Source organism: Lepidochelys kempii, chromosome 16, assembly GCF_965140285.1.
Source record: "Lepidochelys kempii isolate rLepKem1 chromosome 16, rLepKem1.hap1, whole genome shotgun sequence".
In the NCBI taxonomy this organism is placed as follows: Eukaryota; Metazoa; Chordata; order Testudines; family Cheloniidae; genus Lepidochelys; species Lepidochelys kempii.
In genome coordinates this window covers 13644334-13669061 of record NC_136395.1, presented here as the reverse complement: position 1 = coordinate 13669061, position 24728 = coordinate 13644334, and positions in this window count along the sequence as shown.

The following is a 24728-nucleotide window of genomic DNA, read 5'->3' as shown; positions in this document are numbered from 1 at the left end:
CACATCTGTCACTGAGGAACATGCTGCCAGGTTTTTCATCAAGGGAAATACAATTGAATAATAATGTAGTAAAGGTAAAGCAGCTTCAGCAGAGCTCTCTGCCAAATGAAACCGAGCAATGAATAAATAGACAGATAAATAAAAGTGATATAAATACAAAACCTAACACCCTCCCTGCCGCCCCCGAATACAAATTCCCTAATAATGGGCAGGGGACGACTAAACCGCAGCACGCCTGGAGCCTGAGCTCCTCATTCAGATGGTGGGGAGACTGAATTGAGCGGGGGGAAGCAGCCAGGGTGCCAGCAAGACCCCGGTTCTGGGAACACGAAATCTTCTCCGTGCCAATAGTAGAGTAAGAAATTGGATGGGAAGGGGAAGTGCTTTCATCAGATGTGTAGGGCCTGATTCTCCAGTGCCATCTGGTCACTTTGCAATGCTCTGGCAGGGAAAAGCAGCCATAATCCTGTCTGAAAGGGGCCAGACAGAGCCTTGCTCACTTATGTAGGAAAATCCTCTACCCCATCCCACCCCCTCTGGGCTCTGTCTCAGGGGTGTATCTGGGGAAGGGGGAGCACAACTGAGGTGGCCCTACTCTCCAGCAAGCTCTGGCTGCTGTAATAGATCCTTCAGGCCATTTGCAACTAGTATAAGATATAGCAGCCCAGCTTGCACCACAGACAGGCTTGGTGCCTGCTGGCCTCCTGACCCAAGTATCCAAAAAACGGGCTAAAAGGCACCTTCACTGTCCCCCTCTTCTTCCATCTTCTTATGCCATCTGAGCCATAATGCTTTACAATTGCCCCAGAGCTGGAATTTATCTCATAAATGACACCAGAGAAGCCCTTCATAGCTAGAAATCATATATTTTAGGAGATTGTACAGACTACACGTACATCTATACGGCAATAAAAGATCCACAGCGCAGCCACTGCTGGCCTGGGTCAGCTAACTGGGGCTCACAGGGGTAAAAGTTTCAGTGTAGATGTTTGAGCTTGGGCTGGGGCCATGGCTCTGAAATCTTGCGAGGAGGGTGGGTCTCAGAGCCCAGGTTCCAGCTCGAGATCCAATGTTTACATTGCAATTTTAGTACCACAGCTTAAGCCCTGCATGCCCGAGTCAGCTGACCCAGGCTCTGACACTCGGTGCTCCGGGAGTTTTCTTACAGAGTAGATGTACCCTAAATGTTTCAGAAGTGTGGTGCCCTTATAGGAAGCCCTTAACTTTAGAGGTGAAATCCTGTCCCGATTGAAGTCAATAGCAAAAATCCCTTCGACTTCAATAGAGAGAGGATTTCACCTCTAGAGTTAATTTCACCTCTATGCCGTTGGTTCAACTCTTGCTCACCTGAGCTGAAGACCATTGTAGAAACAAGAATCTTAGTCCACATCATAAAGCTAGTCTCACCCCAGATAGCCCTAACTGGGAGCCTTGTTTCAGGAGAGAGAAACCAAAGATTGAATGGGGCCCAGAATCAGAACCAACACTTCACTGTTCAGATTGGTCCCTTCAGGCTGGCCTTGAGAAAGTCTATCTAATACCCTTCCCGACAGACCATTAGTAGAGTGTGAATCTGGGACTTTCAGCACCAAAACACAGACCCCTCTCCCACTCAAGCTGAACTTCAAGGCTGGGCTCCAAACCCACTGAAGTCAGTGGAAAGACTCCCAGACTTTAGTGGGTTTTGGATCAGGCTTGGAATCAAGCAGAGACAATCCTTTATGGACCGGCCACAGTTTACAAGTATGTTATAACTTGCATTTCCCTTTTCCACAGAGTCTGTGGGGCTGGTTCTCATTTCACCAAGGGCTTTTTTACACTGCTCTGGCTGTATAAAGAGTCCTTCGGGAGGAGGGGGGGCATGAATGTAACTGACTCCCACTTTCAAGCCCTCCCTTTTTGCTGCCAGAGTGTAAACAAAATCAGATCTCTAAGGCTATAATTCTAGCACCTTCTCTTAATCCTAAAAAACAGAGATTAAGAGCAAACAGCCTATATATTTTTCTCTCTCTGCGTGAGCTGTTCTGTTCGATGAACGCTTTTTGAACGTCACGTCTATGACTTGGCACAACCCTCTCTTTCCCTTGCAAACTGGGCGGCTTTCTTCTCTTCTCTTCTGTTTTGTTCCCATTTGAATTACTTTTACCAGAGGGGCAGAAAAACGCCTTTTAAGCATTCATGTTTAGCATTCACTTGGCTTTTGAAACTGCTGCCGGGCTGGAGATAAAACACACACACACACACGAATGTTCAGACCCCTTCTGGCTGGAGCGGGGAGGGTGAAATAAACCTTTAGAATATTTGCAGTTGAGCCGGATTTGCAAGAGCGGCCCCACGAAACCAAAACGACAACAGTTCTGCCAGGTTGAAAAGATGCCCTCCTGGAAATTTCATTTTAAAACCCACCTTGCCATTGCCTCTACTGAGCACATAAACAACTCCTGCAAGCAGCTCACAGAGTTACCAGAGCAGGCCAGCTGACCTTCTTTCCTCCCTCCCCACCCCCGCATCCTCTCAGGCACAAGATCAATACATTCTGCCCAAGTTATCAAACATGCTGCAAATATTCAGGCTGATAAATAGCCTTAGATGGAAATGGAAGACAATAAAGCTTGCACTGTTAGAACAGCAAATGCTTTTTAATTTCCCCCAAACAGAATGATAAATGACACCCAGTGGTAAGGACGTGGTGTGTGCATATGTGTATGTGTGCGGGGGAGTGATTTGACTGGGGTGTGCTGGATTGAAACTTTTCGTCCACAAAAGAAAATGAGTGACCAGGCATAAAGGTGAAGAAAGGACTAAAAAGAAAAGCCAGAGCAGATTGTGGGGGGATGTCACAGCTCTGGGTGCACCTGCCGGGTGCTCGCTGGTTTTATTTACACATTACTGTGCGTTACCATTTCATACACACATACATTATTTTTTTACAGCCCCCACTAAATCTGCCGGTAGTAAACCTCTCAGCTGTGCTTTGAGTCCGAGGTGCTGCATTCCTCTTCTGCCACAAGCCTGGGTTCTGAGTACATCCCTTACCCCCTTTCCCAGCATGCCACATCTGTGCTGTTACAAACACTGGCCCCCATCTTTTGACCAGTCTGGTCACACCCATCTACTGTTTTATCAAAACAATAACAATAAGAAGAAGGGGAGGTTAGGAACAGTTCACTGATAGTTGCTAGGGAGCTGCGGGATGTAGAGGAATGGTAGGGAATGTAGAATTGGCAATGCTGAATAAGGTCATTGGCATATCATGTCTGGCATCCTGCCTCCAGCCACGACCCCATCTGATGCTTCAGAGGAAAGTGAAAATAAACCTGTAATGTACCTAAGCCAGCTGGGTGATGCCATACTTGGGATGGGAAGATTTTTCTCTGGTAATATCCCTCCAGGAATCACAGTCCTAGGAAAGGTTTCAGAGTAGCAGCCATGTTAGTCTGTATCCGCAAAAAGAAAAGGAGGACTTGTGGCACCTTAGAGACTAACCAATTTATTTGAGCATAAGCTTTTGTGAGCTACAGCTCACTTCATCGGATGCATTCAGTGCTAACACTTCTCTGGCACGTGATCTTCTGGCAAAAGTGGGCAATATACCCATTTTGAGAGTGTCTGCACCATGTATTGAAGTGCCCTTCCCACCAACAGAGTTACTTGCCCCTTTTACAAATGCAGAGCTGCTGGGAAGTGATGTTTTGCCCCCATGAAACATTATGACAAAAAACAAATTTTGTTTTCATTGTTTTGACTAAATTTCCCTTCAGATATTGTGGGTCCTTGTCAAAAAAACCAAAAACCTGAAAATGATTTTTTTCGCTTTTGTGTTGGAAAACAAAACAAAAATCTTTTTTTTTTTCCAAAAATGTCCATGTTCCAAAGCCGTATGCCATCAAAACCAGCTTCAATGGTAAATGTTTCACCCACCCTAGTTACAAATGGCAAATTCATTAAAAGGAGTGAAAATGAGCACAGGACAGAGAGAGGGGTAGTCACGCAAAAATATAAGAAAAGTTGTGGTTTTCTCCTACAATTCTTCCCTAGGGGAATTTTGTGACTTTGAAAGATTATGGATTAATAGCTTTGGACACAGAAGTCCTCTGTCTGTTTGTCTGTTTATTATCTAATTCATACGACAGCAATCACCACAGTATCTAGGATATAGCACTCTGCAAAATTCTCAGCCCTACCTGCTAAGGTGCTTAATCTTTAACTGTAGAGACCATATCCAGGGGAAAGCAGATATTTCAGATTCCACATACCACTTGCAGTCCTCAGCTTCTGTTCTGTGACAGCCTATCTACTGGCAACAGGCTTATGACTCACTAGCTTATTTCACAGACTACCAAACATACTTCAAACCACGCTGTGTCACCGCAAACCTGGCCTGCATTTGAACCAGGAATGCTCCAAGACAGAGGGAGAGTCCAGCTAGGAAAAAACATCTTGCCTCTACTTCTAGCTCATAGAAGCCAGTGTGGGAACATATGCAAACTAAGATTTCTGCTGTGGGACACATTACTTTCTGGACCATTGGTCCTGCTCATCTAGTTTGCAGGTGCAAAGACCTGGCTGCAAACCACCTTGGAAATAAATGTTAAAACATGGTCTTGCTTGCATATTGACCCTTGGCAATGGACTTGCCATGGACTTGCTTGGCATATTGGCCAAGCACATTTGCACGTCTACTTTCTCACGCATGCTCATAGCATCTGTGTAAACAAATCCCTGATTCGTGCACACATATTTGGCAAGTGCTCATGCAAAAGTGGCCTGCTTTTATGATTTCATTGAAAGTCTTGTGACTTGATGTTTTTCTTAAAGCCCCGGCTCCTGGAGCCCTATGATTAGCTGAGAATCTCGGCTTCCATTTGAAAAAATAAAATATCGATGTTTCTAGCCTTCATGATTACAGGGAAAAGCTTGAAAATGTGACTCTTAAAAGCAAAAAAGTCAGAAGGCAAATTAGAAAGGACCCAACATTTATTATTTTGTTAAATCCCATGATTTTGGGGTGCCTGGCTCATGATTTTTGAATTCTTCGGGTTGGTAATTCTTCAGAATGCATCTGTGATTGTGGGCTCAGATCACAAATCTTGCTTTGGGCCAGATTTGATTCTGTTGTCATGCCAAGTGGTGCCTTGCTCCACCAATGGCCTCATTGAACTTGATTACTGGTGAAGTACGTCACTACTCCGCAGGAGTGAGCATATCAGAATCAGGCTCTCTATGAAATCAGGGTGCTTGGTGTTTTTCCGTACAGTTGTAGCACATGATCTGAGTAGCACCAGGACTATGCAATTACGCCTTACATGCCCTTAGTGCATTTTAAATATTAAGGCACATAATAAAATATGTATAAGTAAAGAGAACACCCATAAATAAAGCACATACATAACTCAGTAAATGAATTAATTATTATTTCATTATTAGAGGCCTCTTTCTCTGACAGAGTAACTGAGGGCAGAATTCTCTTGACTTTGCTACTGGTTACTAAATTCTACCACCCATCCCTTGCAGATCAGACCCATTTTTTGACTAATACTTTCTGGCATTAATGTCATGTATGTGGAAGTTAGTTTTTTCTTTGACTCAGGGCCTTTCAGGCTGTGTATTCAGCGTATTCACAAACTCAAGGATCTAAGTCTTTCTGCATCGTGGCCAGCTGAGTAACGTAAGCTCAGCTTGTTGACACATGCACTGTTCACTCCTACAAAGCATAGCAGCAGACAATGTTCTTGCTCTTTCCCAGGAAATCCTGATAGGCTTTTGTGCTGTGTGGTTATTCTGAGGGGTGGATGGCCTGCATCTTTCTCTGTCACTGTGTAATGCAATACACTGTCTGACAAGTTGCCATAAAAACGGAGCATTGAAAATAACGTCCGACTTTCGCAGTTCTCCAATCAGAGGAGCAAATCCACTTGAAGACGTTGTTTTCACAGCAAGTGCAGCAGTCTCAAAATATAATTTATATAATGAAGACAGGTGTAGAGGAAGGTTGGTCTTGTGGTTAAGAAACTGAATGACAATTCAGGTGAGGTGGGGTCAGTCTTTGGTTCTGCCCTGTGTGACTTTGGGCAAGTCATTTTATCACTCTGTGCCTTGTTTCTGTTTCTGTAAACAAGGCATTAAGATCCTTCCTTGTCTATTTCGATTGCAAGTTATTTGGGGCAGGGAATGTCTATTATCTTATGCATGTGTAGTGCCTAGCATAACGGGGTTCCGACCCCCAATACAGCATCAAGGCACAAGTTTAAACAAACAATGAACATTACATATACATATCTTTGTCTACGCACACACACACCCCGTATCCTCAACCTGTCCTTGATGTTTGCAGAAGGGCAACAATTACATTTCTATCAATCCCTAACCTATTGAACAGGTTATTCCAGAATACTCATCTGAACAGAACATCTGAAATACAGCTGGTCAGAAAATGGAATTCAGTTCCACAGAAAATTAACATTTCAAGTGTTTAGTCCCCATCAGAAAGAAAAGCCAAAGTTCCGCAATTTCCTGTGGAATGAAAATTCCAAAAAATGTCAGTTGAGGACTATTGAAACATAGATGGTATCCTGTTTCATTTTGATACGTCGAAATATTAGAATATCACAAAATATTAAGTATGATATATAACATTAAATATATTTTTGCATTACAATGAAATTAATCGAAACAGGAAAGTTGAAACAGAACATTTTTACATTATCAAAATGTTTCAACGTTATTGAAACAAAATGAGAAACTTCTGGCACTGTCCGAGACAGGATACTGGACCCTTGGCCTGACACATCCCCCATTAATTTAAACGAAAACACGATCAGGCCTTGATGAATCACAGTGCTGATCCGATACAGCAATTCCTATGTCTCATTAAGAAGAATGCTTTGGTTTGTGGCAGGTGGAGAATCAGAAAACTGCTCTCAAACAGCATTCTATTTCGACTGTCTCTCTGCCCCCAGTTCAAATCCTGGCAGGATCATAGCAGTTGTTTATCTTTCTGAAGAAGATGAACTGAATGTCATGTTAATGCAGTGTATTTGGGTCATTTGGACTGTTCCCGTGCCCAGTTTTGGAGCGCAAGAACCAGTCTCTTCCATTCCGCTCCGTCATTTCCTGCTGCTTCCATGTGCTCTATGGGGTCTCCTCCCTGCTAAAGGTTCTTCAAGTATCTCTGTCCTCATTTCCTCACACCAGTTGGTTTCCACTTGACAGTGTCTGTGTGTTGGACCCTGGAGTACATGCCCCAAATATGTCCAACGCTTCCTTCTGATTCTAGTGGAAATGAGCTGTTGGTTGGTGATTTCTTGGATCTCTTCATTGTTGATGACCAGGGACCCGTGTTTGTCATGGAGGTTGTGGAAGTCATGCCCCGGGGACAACCACACCAGCTGCTGCTGGAGGAGCCCCGGGGACAGCCACACAAGCCACTTTGGGGGTCCCAGGCAGCTGGCCCTGGGGACTGCCTGAGCAGTGGTCCTGAGGGAAGCCAGAGCAGCCCCTGTCAGTGGACCCCGGCGACAGTCCCTGGGAGCAGCAGCTGTTAGTGGCCCGCAGCAGCGGTCCTAGCACAGCCGGAACAGTTGCTGCCCGGCAGCTGGAGCCTTTGGCCCTGGCTCCCCGTCAGCAGCGCCCCCCCCCCCCAGCAGTGCCCCTCCCACAAGGTTTAAGTCAGGGGTATTGATAGTATAAGTCATGGACAAGTCACAGGCTGTGAATTCTTGTTTATTGCCTGTGACCTGTCCATGACTTTTACTAAAAATACCTGCGACTAAATCATAACCTTAGTCATGATGTCTTTCCAAACAATGCCAAGAATTTTTCATAGGTGCTTATTGTCTAACATTTTAGTAGTTCTCCAGCACTCACAGCCATATGTTAGCACTGAGATTACTTTGAATTGATCATTCTCAATTTTGTTCTCATGCCATATCTCTTGGAAGAGACCATTAAAATCAAAGCCCTGACATTAAACATACCATAGTACTTTACATTAGAATAGAAGAGTGCCCCTACTGTCAGGGCTCATAAATAGAAACATTGATTTTTTTTTTTGGAGCGGGGGGTTCATTGATAATTTCAAAAAGTTGAAAAGACAAATCCATTTCAGGTTAGACCAAAAATGATTTTTGGTGAATCAAAATGTCAAAACATCATTTGGGGTCAAACAAAATGTTTTGTTTTGACAAAAATCAAAACATTTCATTTCCATTTTAAGTATTTTAAATGTATCTGGATTTTTTTTTAAGTGTCATTAAAGGAAATGTTGAAACAAAAAGCTGGGTTCACACTGAAAAATCAAAACATTTTATTGCAAAAACGGAGACACTGGGTGGTTTGATTTTTTTTTTCAGAATTTTCTTAAAGGTTTTATTCAAAATGAAAAATGTGGCAAAATCAACACATATTCAAGAAATATTTTGCTGTAGCCAAGTCTGAATTTTTCGCCAAAAAAAAGTTTTCTATGAAAAAGTTCACTCAGTTCTTATGTAACATGCTGTATGTAGCTGCCAGGCTCCATCCAATACTGTATGTGTTTGAGGATCCTTTAGGATGAAAGGTATTATAGAAATGTGAGACTGTTGCAGCCAGAGTGCCATCTATTGTAAAGGCTGCCAGTATATCTATTCTAAACCTTGGTTTTGCAGCACTCATAACTGTGTGTAACCCCCAGGGGACCTGCTGGAACTTGGATCCCCCTGGGTGATCTGTTTGAACTGCGTTCTCTCATCCCTTCACTTCTGGAGCTCCACTTGTGAGGGCAAGCTTCCTACCTGGTAGAATCTGCTCATCTCCACAAATCTGGGTGTATTTATGTGTGCCCTGGCTAGCTGTAACATCTATGCATAGCCCCCACCAAATTCACAGCCATAAAAAATGCGTCACAGACCATAAAATCTTGTCTCCTCCCATGAAATCTGGACTCTTGTGTGCTTTTACCCAATACTATACAGACTTCACGGGGGAGACCAGCGTTTCTCAAATTGGGGGTCTTGACCCAAAAGGGAGTGACAGGGGGGTTGCAAGGTTATTTTAGGGGGGGTCATGAGATTGCCACCCTTACTTCTGCGCTGCACTTCAGAGCTGGGGAGCGGTGGCTGTTGGCCGGGCACCCAGCTCTAAAGGCAGCATCCCACCATCAGCAGTGCAGAAGTAAGCGTGGCCATACCAGACCGCGCGATCCTTTCAGAAGTGGGTGGCCAGAGCACGGCGGCTGCTGACTGAGGGCCGAGCTGTGCAGGCAAGAGCGCAGAAGGAAGGGTGGCAACACCACGCCAGGCCATCCTCACTTCCACGCTGCTGCTGGCGGCGGCTCTGCCTTTGGTGCTGGGCTCCTGGTCAGCAGCCGCCGCGCGCCGGCTCTGAAGGCAGGGCCACGGCCAGCAGCAGCGCAGAAGGAAAGGGAGCAGTACTGAAACCCCCTCTACAATCACCTTGCAACCCTCCCCACAATTCCTTTTTGGGGCAGGACCCCTACAACTACAACACCATGAAATTTCAGATTTAGATCATGAAATCGTGAACATTATTATTTTAAAAATACTCTGACCGTGAAATTGACCAAAATGGGCCGTGAATTTGGTAGGGCCCTATCTATGCAGAATAGCTCTGGAATAGCTCTCCAGGATGTGTATATGCATGTGTGTGCTCGCTGTGACGTGCTTATCGGATGCTTGTTTCATATGTTTGAACGTCACCAGTATTCCAGGAACAGGCTTTAGATCACATGGCAGAGCCATTGGTAAGGAGGGGCCAAGCAGGGCAGCCTGGAACAATGGAAAGGGGGAGCTATCATAATGCCACTATATAAATCCATGGTACACCCACCCCTTCAATACTGAATGCAGCTCTAGTTACCCCATCTAAAAAAAGAAGACAGATTATAATTAGAAAAGGTACAGAGAAGGACAACAGAAATGATTAGGGAGATGGAACAGCTTCTACATGAAGAGAGATTCAAAAGACTGGGATTGCTCAGCTTGGAAAAGAGAAGTCTAAGGGGAGACATGACAGAGATCTATAAAATCGTGACCGGTGTGGAGAAAGAGAATAAGGACATGCTATTTACTCCTTCTCCTAACACAAGTACCAGGGGTCACCCAATGAAATTAATAGGCAGCAGGTTTAAAACAAAGGAAGTGCTTCTTCACACAACACAGTCAACCTGTGGAACTCGTTGCCAGGGGATGTTGTGAAGGCCAAAACCATAATGTTGTTAAAAAAAGATTAGATACGTTAATGGAGGAGAGGTCCATCCTTGGCTATTAGCCAAGATGGTCAGGGATGCAACCCCATGCTCTGGGTGTCCCTAAACCTCTGACTGAGAGATGCTGGGACTGGACAACAGGGGATGAATCACTCAATAATTTCCCTGTTCTATTCAGTCTCTCTGAAGCACCTGGCAGTGGCCACTGTCAAAATACAGGATATGGCCATTTTCATGTTCTCTGTTGAGGTCAATGGGAGTCTTACAACTGACTTCAGTGGAGTTTGAATCTGGGCCTAGGGTTATTGACTAGAAATCAACATTGCACATGTCAGAACATCTGGGTTGGAGTGTAGCCAGAACCTGGAGATACCCAGCACAGAAAGGCAGGGGCTTGGAAACATGCACACTGCCGGGCCCTGGATAAAAAAGAGAATATCAATTTCCTTCCCCGATCGTCTCTGAGAGAGGGACAGTGCCTGGAAAAGATCCTGCCAGGCAAGCGCTTGTTATTCCCGGCTCGTCACAGGTGGACACATACTGTACTAAGTGAAATCACTGAGGGTTTACTGCAAGCACAAATTTTTAATAGGTCACTGCTGTCATGGGGCAGCACCATAGGACAGGGGCTAAGCAGATGCCATTTTACACCTGATCAGTTACTGTTTATAAAGCACTCTGAGGATGTAGAGCACTTTATCAGGGCTAAGCTGTGGTAGTGAAAACCACTAAGAGGCTCTGTTAGCTGGTCATACCTTGCCTAGGTAATTAGACCTGCTCACTGATCCAGCAATACCTGTTGCTCTGTCCTGCCATGGCATATGGCAGAAATGTCGGTCCATTTTGCCCCCTATAGCATCAAAAAGTACAGCTGTGTCACCTCAAAGCAGAGTGCACATATAAGACAAAGCTGGAAGGCAGACAATTAATATCTGGAGTTTCTACATGCACGATAGGCCAGTTTCATCCCTGAGGGAAATCCACAGGATTCAACGGACTTATCCAAAGATGAGTTTGGCTCATGTTTAGGGGTGCCTGTGTTTTGATTGTGTGGGTTGAGGAGGGAGAGGTTTTGGTGGGAGAAAGGAACCACATCCAGCACACGATCAGAGATTATTTGTATTACAGTGGCCACAGCTAAGATGGAGGCCCCACTGCACTAGGCACGGTACAAACACAGGGAGAACTCAGTCCCTGCCACAAAGAGCTCACAGTCTAAATAGGCAAGAGAGACAAAGGGGGGGAAGGGGAAACAGAAGTGACTTACTCAAGGAATAAAATCCAGGTCTTCCAACTCCCACTCCCATGCCCTATCTGCCAGACCACCCTGCCATTCCCAAAATACTTGAAACCCAAAGTCATTCCATGCAGAGGCCTCCTTTGTCAAAGGGAAACAGTCCAGTATGAAGCAACCTAAAAGGCAGACCAAAAGAAATAATTCAACTTTTCCCCATCTCCCCTATGCATGTCCTACCATTGCCTCCCTCTACCTAGTTTCACCCCACGGCACAGCTATTCTGAAGCAGCCCAGCCCATCATCGTCAGGTGCTGTATGCGAAGCATGAAAGAAAGAGGATATATGTATTTTAGTTTGAATTTCTGTTCACATTTCCCTGCAGTGGTACCCGGGGGACAGAGCCGGCACTGGAATGGGACAGAGCCGGCACTGATTTGGTTTTCAGTGGCTGCCCAAATGCATAGGGGGAGAGGGATAGCTCGGTGGTTTGAGCATTGGCCTGCTAAACTCAGGCTTGTGAGTTCAATCCTTGAGGGGGCCATTTAGGGATCTGGGGCAAAAATTGGGGATTGGTCCTGCTTTGAGTAGGGGGTTGGACTAGATAAACTCCTGAGGTCCCTTCTAACTCTGATATTCTATGTCACCTTGCACAAAAAAGGGTATGTAGGTGGGACATAACCAGTGGAACGGTAGAAGATAAAGCTCCCTCACCCCATGGCATGCCTCCTGCCCACTTGGGGTTGAACTGCATCTATTTTGCAGATTCCCTGGACCCCGACTTGGTGACGCTTGAACTCCTAAAGCCACTTCCATTTCTTTGCTGACCATCCTGGTAGTGTTTTAGCTCCCACCGCTGAATTTGGCGTACAGCCTTCAAAAGGAGGTGCTGGTCTCCCATTTAGCTCTCTGGTGCTTTCCCTCTCTCCGCTTCCTCCCAAACACTCGTCTCCTCATTCCTGTTGGCTGCATGTTGTCCTATGCTCCTCTGAGCCATGGGGAGGCTGCCATTTTGTAATGATAATTGCCCCCTGCCACTGACCTCCCATTGGCACGTTTTACATGGGCTGTGTTTGGCTAGTGGTCTCTGGCACACTCCCAACTACTTGGGGTTTGATAAGAGGGCCCTTCTGTGTGGTACTGTAACCCACTCTTACTTAGTGCGGCTTTGTCCCCCTACATGGCTGGACCACAGAGTTTGCTAGAGCCTTGAGCTAAGAGCTGGATCATTTGTCTCAGGCAGGAGAGTTGTTGAAAATTGTTTCATTTAGAACAAGAGGTCCTAGGGTTCCATGCCCGTTGCCAGTGGCCCGCCCAGGGGGATTGTGTACAAGTACTACTGAACCTGTGTGTGCACAGGACAACAGATGCACTGGGGTGGCTGAGCGAGTCCTTAGCGCACACCCACGGACAGTTCCCAAAAGGTGTGGCTTGTCCTAGAGTGCAGCGGTTCTCAAACGTTAGCAACCCGAGGACCCCCATTTTGATTTAAAATTTTCATGGACCACCAAGCCGGCTTCTAATTTCCCCTGGGGGTGCTCAAACCCTGGTCAGCCCCAGGACCTGCCCCCACTCCACTCCTTCCCCCAAGACCCCAGCCCCCCACCTCTTCTTGTCCCCACTTCATCCCTCTTCTTCCCCACCTCTTTCCGCCCAGTCCCTGCTCCTCCCCCTCTCTCCCCATGCCTCCTGCGTGCTGCTGAACAGCTGTTCCCCAGTGTGCAGGAGGCACGGGGAGGGAGGGGGAGGAGTTGATCAATGGGGCTGGTGGCCCTGGACATGACTCACAGACTTTGCAGACCCCCAGGGGTCCACCGAACCCACTTTGAGAACCACTGCTATCGAGGGACGATACTTGACTCAGAAAAGTAATTCTGAGCGTAAGTTCAGGGCGCGCCTGTGTATCTACTCTTTTTGCATCCAGACCAGAGGGTAACAGCAGCAGCTGGCAGGGATCTGTCTCGCAGCCCTCCCCCACTAACAGACAGATGTGTCTCTTCTGCTTAATGAACTCGTGCCGACATCATTATCCCAGTGATGGGGCCTGCACGTGCTAGCCCAACAAGAAATGGACTGTGACGTCATGTAACAACATTTACATGCAGACAGGGGCAATTGGGCACTGCAAAAGCAAAAGAGAGGGCTAGACAGAAAAGAAGGAGCGAGAAAAAGGAAGCGAGAATGCTGGAAATGAATGCCCCTCCCGTCTCAGTGTCCCCATGGTGATATGAAAAGTCATTAAACACCTCAACAGGCCTGCACACTAGAGTAAACAGGGCCATCTAATAGGACAAAGGCTCTGGTACTTTATCTATTGCCTCTCTCTGGATTCACAGAACCGGCAAAGGTTATACATGTGCAAGGTGTCCTCCTGTGCTTTTAATATTCGCCTATCAGCAAGATACAATGCTTCTAGCTCCTTTCCTTGAGATTTTCTCATTGGGGAGAGAGAGAGAAAAAGTAACTTACTCTGGCTGCACCTAGAATTTCAAAGGCAGTGTTTTTTCCTGCTTAGGAAGTCTGGTTTTCAAGCTAGTGGTCTGAGCAAGTGTTCTTGGCCTGCAGCTACTGCAAAAAGCCAACCAAGGGGGAGCAGGGGACACCAGGCAAATGGGGAGTGGATTTGAGTGCCCCTCAGCAGAAATGTACAAAGCACCCTGTGAACGGGGGCTGAGAAAAAAAAGGTAGGGTTTTACAAACAAAATGGGTTTCTGCATGGACGAGGAAAAGCTACAATGTGCCATCATTTTTATTAATCGTGTTTATGACAGTAATGTCAACAGACCAATCTAGAATGGGGTCATATTGAGCTAGGAGCTGTACAGACACAGATAGGAGACTGTCCCATGCCCTAAAGAGCTTGCAATCTAAACAGACAAGACAGGCCCAGGGTAAAGGCTCGAATGCAGTGGTGGTTTTTTTTTAAATAGAAGAGAAGGGAGCTAAAGTGGCCCAGGGGTCTATTGATTTTACGTTAGCAGGAGTCTGAGGGCCTGGTTCTCACTTCCATTAATGTCCCCCTTGCACTTCGCATTCAGTGCAATGTAATCTAAATCCACTTTCAGGCCCTGTTATATTGCCAGAGCAGTGTGATGAGAACTGTAACTGAGAATTCAGGACTGACTTCTTCATCAGCAGTCAGGTAGGAACAACTCTTAGTCAATTGGGAGTTGAAGATCATGGCATTTCTCAATGGAAAGCACTATTGTCTGGTGGTTAGAATTTAGGACTCCCAGAGCTTTGTTCCTGATTCTGCCATGGGCTTGCTTGCGTGACATAAGGCAAGTCCCTTAACATCTCTGTGCCTCAGGAATATTTACCCTTCACTGAAAATCACTGAGATTTATAAAGAAAAGATGCTATGTAAGTGACAAGTATTACTATTATTCTCCCTAAATTTTCAATAAGATCTTATATTTGACCTGTGATCTTGCTGTTATAATAATTCAGGCACTCTTAATATTCTCAGTCCTTGGATAGTGGTTTCTCCCTGGGAATACTATTTTTTCTTCCATTACCACCTGTCATCTAAAAATCTCAAAGAGCTCTACAATGATCAATTACCTGAGCTTTAGAACAAGCCCACAAGGAAAATATTATTCTGGACATTATCCCCCCTTTGTAAAAGGGTAATCTGAAGTACATGAATGATTTTCCCTAGGTCAATGAGCAAGTCAAAAGTCAGAGAGAGAATAGATCCCAAAAGTCTTGATTCTTAGTCTCTTTCTTTAATGACTAGGTAATATCCCTGGGGAGACCTGGATTCAATACCAGATTTACAAGGGGCTCCTTCCATTTCCTCTTGCAACAGTTTTCCTCCGGACATTGACTGGATCAAATTCCAGTTGTTGTTTTCCCTGTGCCCACCTGGGGACAATTTTTCCTCCTAATCATCATCCCTTACCATAGCTGGACTGAAAATCAAACAGGGTTTCTGATGGCAGCGTTTCTGGAATACCGATACAAAATGCCAGGAATACAGATACCAATTCATTCTGTGTGTTATACAAGAACACCCTTCTTACAGATGGTTACAAGAAAAGCTAATTTAAGATATTTAGGAGAGGAAGGGATTATTTCCTTTTAAAGCAGGGCCCTCCCAGATATCAGCTTATGGACATTTTAGATCCATGTGGAGATGCTGCTACTAAAGGTGTCAGTTCCTCCATTTCTTTCCCCATGCATGGATGTGGAATTGATGCTCTGTCCAGCCTGACCAGCTGTTGAGCAGATTCCTTCTTTGGACAATGCCAAGGCTACCATCAGTTCATAAGCATCACTGTTCTGCAACACACCTGAGCTTCCCTACCCTGGAGAATAAAAAGACCTAGCAAGATGGATGTGACCGAATATGGGTCTCTTGCACCACTGTGTGTAGTGCCTGCTTTTACGCTGTTGTGCCAGCCTGAGAAAATCATTTTTATTTCTGTGGAAGTGCCTTGCCTCTGCCCTCAGTTCTTTGCAACTGTCCCTTTGCTGCCCAGAAAGCTGACTCTGAGTGAGTTCTGCTTCCCTTACCTCCCAAGGACATTGGAGGTTTAGAAGACGTTGATGGTCCTTGACCGGCAGCATTAAGACATTAAATTACGCTGACATGGCCCATAAATCGCCAAATGAGGGAGGCCCAGACAGTGGTGTGTCGTGAGTTGAATGTACTGAGAAGGACTGTGAGGTCCTTCCTTTGTCCAGGGGTTCAAGCTACAAAGCTCAGCTGATGGCGGACATAGACGACATTACCCATTTCACCAACGGGTCCCTGTGCGGGCAGGGAAGGGCTCCATCTTCCACTGCTAGAAAAATATTACAGCAGCATAAGGGTTGGAATATTTATTCCATTATCACAGGGATTCTGGCTGCTACTACATAATGTCTGTGTTAAAGGAAATGTCTGTGTGAAAATAGACTCGGAGGGAAAAAGAGGTGTTGTCTTTTTAAAAGAACAACATTAACATTTGTTTATGAAGAGTTTTTTAAAAAAAAACACCTACAATTTAATCCATGGAAGCTGCCACTTTCATGCCAACAGGAAGGAAGATAGATAGATAGATAGATATTGTTATGTATGTATTTACTATTAATTTAGATTTATAAATAAAAAATAAGAAAAACAAAGGGGCACCTATCCAAGGCTGTAGGTACCCCAGAGAAAATTTTCTAGGTGTCTGTAGAATAATGTGTGGAACTGGGGAAAGACAGACAGGTTTCAGGGAGGACTTATTCGGGTGTTGCACCAGAGGCTTTGAAATGCAAGTGATGGCTGCCATCGTGGCAGACAAACTGGGGAATGAATGGGAACTCCAGAACTATGAACCATGAACTGCTACAGCTTCAGCTAAAACTCCAAGCATCCTTGGGGCTGTAACAGACTCATATCTTCTGTGGATTGGCACAGAGAGTGTAAGAGACAGGGGTCTTGTGGAAAAAAATATGATATGATGTGTTATCAAAGATCTGTATCCTAATGCATATATACAAGGAAACTGAATTAAGGTTGCAAAAAGAGAGGTGGGAGTAACATGAAAAAAAGAGCAAACCTATCTTGTGGCATCATATGGACCCCCATATAGGCCATCAGCAGGGCTGGAACCATTAGATCCACCACACAGATGTCTGCCACTTGAGTTAACAGAGTAAACTGATAGCAGTAGTAGGTTGTCATCTTCTGTGTGGCACTAGATGGGGTGGTGGTGGGACATTTTGCCAGTGAGGTTCACTTATATTTGATGACCACTGAAGAATGGTGAAACTCAGGAATCTTGGGTTCCAGTTCAGACTCTGGGGAGGTATGTGCTGTAGTGGTCACACCGTCTGTCTGTTTCCTCCAAGCTTAAACCATTCTGCCATGTCCCTATCCCAGTCCTGTCCTGTCCAGTCTCAGCTTTTCCTACCCAGTTTCTTTGCTCATCCAGTGTCATTTCTCCCCCAAATCCTGACTTCTTATCAGATCTCTATGTGCTCAGTGAGCATAGAATATGTGGAAATTTTAGTCCTAAACTCAAAGGAAGTAACTACTGAGCATGTGCAAACTGAGGTTTTTCGAAGGTTTATAACTTGGCCAAGTTCGGGTGGATTTCCACCAGGATAATAAAAGGCATTTCCCTGACACAAAGACCAGCTCACCCCACCACCTACCAAATTCCAAAGTCCTTGCTCCAAAGCATGAGGGAGCTAGAGCTTCTCAAAGAAAATTCTCACCATAATTTTTTTTAACATGGCAAAACAAGTCATTTTTCCCTAACCTCATCCTTAGAAATGGCTGAACTATTTTGGCCAAAACTTTCCAAAAACAAAATTCTGCCTCAGACACTCAACATGGAAAAGTTCAGCCCAAATGGTTAAAGTCTGACACAGTGGTAAGCAACTGAAAACAGGGTCTTATAATGGCAAGTTTTGGACCACTTTAACAACAGGTGATGCTACCAGCCCTGCCTATAATATGAAACTTATCTTAAACGAATGTGCGAATCCATATATCCCTGGAGTCTTCATTATGGTTAACTGTAATTGATTTCAAAGGAGCTACATCAAATTACATCAGGGATGTGTCCCCACCTAGTTCCTGCAGTTCTAGCTCTGCTAGCATCTTGCTGTTTTACAGGGGACAAGTCATTGAGTCTCTCTGTGCCTCAGTTTACCCATATTTTCCTACCTTGAGGGGTGTCATGAGAATTATTGGTGACAAACTTCCCTCTGCACCTTTGAAAATATCCCCCTTAATTTCTATCTTCAAAATTATTTTACTTTATTAGATGACAATATTAATTAACTCCTTTTTGTTGTATAAGCCAGCTGTGTTTCAGGAACCGTTCAGGGAATTATGGGCTTTAAAAAAATATTAAAAAGAGTTCAGCAATTTAAAACAAAAACAAACAATTTGAAACTATTTAGAAAGAAAGAAAGAAAGAAAGAAAGAAAGAAAGAAAGAAAGAAAGAAAGAAAGAAAGAAAGAAAGAAAGAAAGAAAGAAAGAAAGAAAGAAAGAAAGAAAGAAAGAAAGTACCAACGTCACATGTCCTCTCTATAAAATATCAGGGTCTGTTTTCATTTGGTCTGAGAATGTGATATTACCTGAGGATTCTGCCAGCCCACAGGTAAGAGGCATTTATGATCTGGCATATCGCTAGGAGGTGGTTTTGATATTGGTGATGGTACGGGGTGGGTGCAGTTCACAATTAATTGTGCTCAGCAGTTCAATAATAATTCCAATGATAGCAATGATGCACAATAGCTCACTGTTCCTCCTGCTGTCTGCCAATGAGTCAGGTAGCTGGAAACAAAGTATTTAGCTTTGAGACATCTACGCGCTGTCTCATATAACTAGAGCAATGGTTCCCAAACATATTTGATTGCAGCCCCTTTCTTTGTGTCTGCAGTAGTTCACGCCCTCTCCCACACAAGTACATATACCAATTTAAAAAAATCAACATGCAAATCTTGCTAAATATTAAAAACAGTAAGTCACTGATTCAAAGAGAGCCATTTGAGTATATCTACGTGTAATTTTTAAGTGGGACTGCTTACAGTATTGCCACCCTGACCTCTCTGCTGCTGCTGGCAGCAGCCCTGCCTTTACAGCTGGGTGCCCGGCCAGCCGCCGCCACCGCTCTCCAGCAGCAGCGCAGACGTAAGGGTGGCACGGAATCTACAACTGTTTGAACACATCTGTGAAATTTGCTCTCTATGCACCGACCAATCTGTGTTTGCTCTGCCATTGTCTGGAGGAATCAGCTTTGCTAGTTTTTCATTGCTGTGGCTAAAATATGCCAGTACATTTTTTTCCCTCCTAAAGCGTCTAATGACTGCCCAGGGGGGCATGCCCCCCAGTTTGAGAAGTTCTGAACCAGTGGATACTCTGTCTTGTAGCCCTCCAAAGTCCACTGTATGTGCCCAGTCCAAATTGCATGCACCTTCTTTTTACTTTCAATAAGAGAAGCACCTAGAAAAGGATTGGGGCCTCTGTCAAACTAGATTCTGTAAAGACATGCACTCAAGACAGTCCTTGCACTGAAGAATTTGCAATCAAAACAGACAAGACAAAAAAGGGTGGTAGTTGGGAAATGGATGCAACATACAAACAGAGCGATCATAGCCCTCAAATGGCTTGCCTCCTCCCCCTCAGGTATTCCTATGGAGAGTCTGACAATTTAAAACATGTGTGTACGTGTAAATGTCTTCATGCGTGTGTGTGTGTGATCCAGGTGCTCCCTATGCCTCCGTTGCAGGGACTTTTGTTTCACAGTATTCAAAATCAAACAGATTCCACCCCCCACAAACTCAGAGTGAGAAAGGCAGACAGTGTCCAAGTAATTGATAGGTGGTAGAGTCTGTCATCATTTACTCTGTGTACTGAGCGTGAGGAGGAAAAATGCAGACTCAATGATTTCAGCAAAAGTACCAACACAGCAAGAAAGGCAGGCAGACAGATTGCTTGGATAGACTCCTTTTTAGTAACAAGATCTATAGTAGCACAGGTTTCCTGTTTGTTGTGAAGTTTTCAAAGGAATGCATTTTTGCTACAAATTAAGCAAAATAGGCATGTTTTGCTTTCCCTAACTCTCTCCTCTCACTAGCTAAGAAGGTCACTTATACCAGAGAGGAGGAATAAGCTTACTTTTATGCTCCAAATTGCAGAAAGCAGCTTTCAATTTAGAAACAGCTGCTAGTAAGTTCTCAAGACCTGTGTGGGCAGAGGATTTTCCAATAGCAGTATGGAATTGGGTGCTGTGGTTATAGCAAAGGCCTGGGGCTGACGATTTCCATTGATTTCTATGGGGTTTGGATCAGGCCCCTCATCCTCTTTCTCTTTCCTGTACACGTGTGGAGCTTGCATCACCTGAATTCACATGGTGGATGAGGGCTGAAAGCTTTGTGTGAAATTTTTATGCTGTTCCTCAGTCATAATCCCGCTATTGCATTCAGCTCCAGCCCCCTTCTCTCCTGCCCCTGACAGCTCAGAATCTCTTTTTACTTTTGCATTTCCAGAACATAATGCATTGCTGGGCAAGCAAATTAGTGATTGTTAATTGATGGGAACACTGCCACTGGTAATATTGACAGAGTTACCTCTCCCAGTGGTCCACTGATAGCTCCATTGTCCACAGAGAGTAGTTCCCTGTTTGCAAACTACCATGGATATTTCCCATAGGCCAGAGCAGAATGTTCCATCTCTTAGGACCATGGACAACTCCTTTGGTCCAAAGACTTCCCTCTGCACCTCCCCTTTTTTAATCTCCTGGACACAGCTCCTTCTAGACAAAGTGTCTCACATAGATTCTCTACAGAGCATCCCCTGTTAAAGGCAAAACCATATCCTACCTATTACGGAAAATTCTGTTGATATAAGGTGATCACAACCAAGTCAGGTGTCATATCTGCTAACCAATGTGTGGATAGAATACTGCTCTAAAGAAACTACTATTTGCTGATTTTCTTAACATATGGAAAGCCTTCTTTGCCAACAGTTATTCATCCAGGAAAAAAATAGCAATTGCACCATGATGAGTGATATTAATAACAAGAGGTTACGTGCCAGGCCTTTCATCCAGATAGATCCCAAAGCACAATGCAAATTCTTTATATAAGGATGACTTTATCCACCAAATGAATTTCATTCGCCTCTGGGGTGGAATACAGTCACAATTTCTGCACCCACCACACAACAAAACAGATCATGAAAAGGTAAAGGAACAATTTACTTATTGAATTGAAATGATAAGGGAAATATGTGGAAGATAGAAAACAATTTCCCTACTAGAAATTCAGCTGGGACATCAATATCAACACCCCCTATCCTGGCCAAAAATGTCACCAAATCATCAATTATCCTAAGTCATAAGTGTCATGTCTGTCATGTTAGAGAAGAGGAAGATCTCAGCTGTGATTAGTCTAAAGGTGATTCTCCACTGAGATTTCTGGACAGACAGGCCTTATCCTCCCTGGCTCACTTACTCCTAGAACGACTGTCAGAGCCTGTGCTGCTTAGTAATCACACCGAGTCTCCTTAAGTCCCAGCCTGGCTCCAGCCACCATGGAATGGACTGGTGGCTGCTCTACATTTAGGATCTAAATTTGACATCTCATCTCCAACAACACAGAGACCCCTGTGGTGAATGCTGGATGAGCATTAACTCCCAGAGAAAAGCATGCCCTACTGAAACACCAGCCACTTCCTTGAAGTCCCTCTGGGTTCTCTTACCTACGTACTGACCTGGCTCACTCTTGCATGACTTATGAGCATGGCTGATAAACCAGCCTGAGATGATAAGGCTTCAGAGAACATCACTTTCACCTTCAAGGGAAGTATAATTAAAAACTAAAATTATATGTTTCCCTAGCAGCAACATCCTGAACATACTAAACCTATGCAAGGGCTAATGAAGAAACATTTTGGATTCCTAACAATTTTTATAACAGAATATCAGCGAAACAAAAATACTTTTGGTATCGAATGGGGTATGGTAGAATTCCTGAATGTATTTGTATCTCTATACAATAAACTGTACATTAACGTGATCCTTGCTTACAATAAAGTCTTAGGCCCTGATTTGGCTGAGCTTTTAATCACCTGCATTGAGCCTATGAATAAGTCAATTCCTGTACAACAAAGCACCTAAACATTCCCTTAAAGAGAAAGGATGGTCCAGTGGTTGGTGTAGTATACTAGAAAGAGACCTGGGTTCAAGTCCGTGCTCTGACACAGACTTACTGCGTGACCTGGGGCAAGTCACTTAGAAAGGGATCCACAAAGATGCATCTGTCCCAATTTTGTCTCCACTCTGATCTGCAAAACTCCTGCTGACCCCTTTGGTGCCTAACCCCACCCATCATGTATGGTTTTTGGAGTAAAAGTTCCATAGGCACCTATGTTCCTGCCTCTTGGCATGCGCACTGTGACTGCGATGACTATTCGTTTGTGAAGAAATGCTTACACAGTCACTCAGCCAGGAAGAGAGAATGGGAATGACTCTGTAGGGACTGCAGGAGCCCCACATCTGAATATCCCATAGCTCGGTGGTTAGAGCACACTTGTGAGAGGTGGGAGACCCCTCTTCAAATCCTTGCTCCCACTCCTGTAAAGGAGGGGAATTGAACCATGATCTCCCACTTCCTAGGGAAATGCTCTAACCATTGGGCTAAAAATTCTAAGCTGGGAACCACCTTCTTCCTCCTACAGCCACTTGGGGTAGAAAGAGGCAGGCACCTGATTCATTCCCTCCAAAAGCACCAAAGCCACCAGACTCTGGGTGGGGGTTTCCCCTTCATGGACCACTAAGCAGAGCCGGGCACCTCCCTGCAGCCGACGCTTTGCACCTACCTCCAAAAGCGGGCGTGACTTAGCACACGCCCCAACATCTCCCATTACCTAGCTTAGGTGGCTCTCCAACTAGTGTGCTGGCTTTTGTGGATTGTATTCTTAGGCACCTGTCTGCCCCCATGCATTGTACAGAGAGCCTAGGGATTGTGGTAGGTTCCTGTGATTTTCTAGGCACCTACAAGTAAGTAAGCATGACGCTCAACGTTGCAGCACCTAAGTCCCTTCATGGATCCCACCAGTAGCCTCTTTGTGTCTTGGTTTCCCACCGGTACAATGGGGATGACAGCACTGCCCTACCTCACAGGGGTTTTCTGATGATAAATTCTGTGGTAATGGATGTCACATACCTAAGCTAGGTAGCACAGATGTGAGTGATTCCACTTGACTGTGCTGAGCCAGGCTGTCCGTGAAGAAGACTGGCCTCATGCTTAAGACACTGGACGGGCAATCAGTAGATCTAGGTTCACTTCCTGGGTCTGGCACAGTCTCCCTGTGTGACCTTGAGCCAGTCATTTCATCTCTCTGTGCCTCAATCCCCCACCTGTAAACTGAGGATAATAATACTCCCTTCTTCCTCCACTTTGTCTTGTCTATTCAGACCATTACCTATTTGGGGCAGGAATTTTCCCATGGTGTGTACATTACCTAGCATAATGAGGGCCCAATCTCAGTAGGGGCTTTAGATGCTACTGCAATAGGAATAAATAACAACAGGTTGACATACGTTTGAGTGACATAGTCTGCTCATCCAACCTGCATGGTGTAGAAATTCAAAAGTAAGATCTTTCTAAAGTCCAGATTAGTTTAAAATGAATATTTGAAAGGTTTTTGCTTCACCCCGTGTTCAATATGAGCTTTAAGTGTAATAAACCTTGTTTGCTTTTGGATCTCTAATAGGATCCCTGAGTTAATTTTCCTAGCTTTACCCCCCAAGGAGATGTTAGCTTTGCATGCCTAGCATAGTTTCCCTTCTGTAGGCTGCTCCAACCTCAGAGGAATTGTTAGGCTGAATGTGAGGTGTAGTTCTACTTTTGTATGTTAATTGATACACTTTTTAATTTTACTTTTGCATATTGTTTGAATTTGTTCCATTGTAAATTAGATTCTAAAGAGCCCTGCTCAACAATTACTGCACGCCAGCGGACCTCTCAAACAAGGAGACATTCTTCAGAGGAAATGCAGATGAAATCCAAAGTCTTGCTTCACAAACACTGATGCAAAGTAAAAAAAAAAAAACAACCCACATATAAGAACAGAGGGGGTGTGTTCTTTCAGTGTGAATGTCTAATTTCTGTTGATGTTAACAGGGGGTTCTGATTGCTTACTGAGAGCAATACACTACCCGAAGGATTACACTTAAAATACCTTCAACAACTCACCTGATGGTTGCCTTTTGGAAATGTTGTTAGGTTTGGAAGTTTTCTTAATGCCAAAAATGAACTCGTGGGAAAGAGGGGGAAATGCTAGAGGGAGATTTGCATTCACAATTATTCTTTTCAACTGGCACACATTAGGAATTATGCAATATGCCATACGGGATCAGACCTTAGGAAAATGGTCTGGGTGCACAAATCATTGCCAGTGGCCAGAACCTAATGCTTCATAGGAAGACAAATCATCTTACCTCACTCCCATTAATGCATGTAGCCCTATGTGCAGTGCTGCACAGGGGCAACTTCCTTTCTGACCATCCCACCCACCCCCATCTATATGCTGAGATCAAGCATCAGTCCAGAGGTGCAAATGCACATACTGAAATAAGAGATGGGCTGAGGAGCCTGTGCTTGGTTTTTCAAAGCCTCATTGACCATTTGCAAAACCCAAACCAGGGGTGGTTCAGATCTGGGCCCCACCTATAGATGTTAAGGCCAGAAGGGGCGATCATGATCCTCTAGTCTGGCCTCCTGCAAATTGAAGGCCATAGAACCTCTCCCTCTCTGGACCATCACAGTTCAGGGGGAAGGAGTGGTGAAGAAA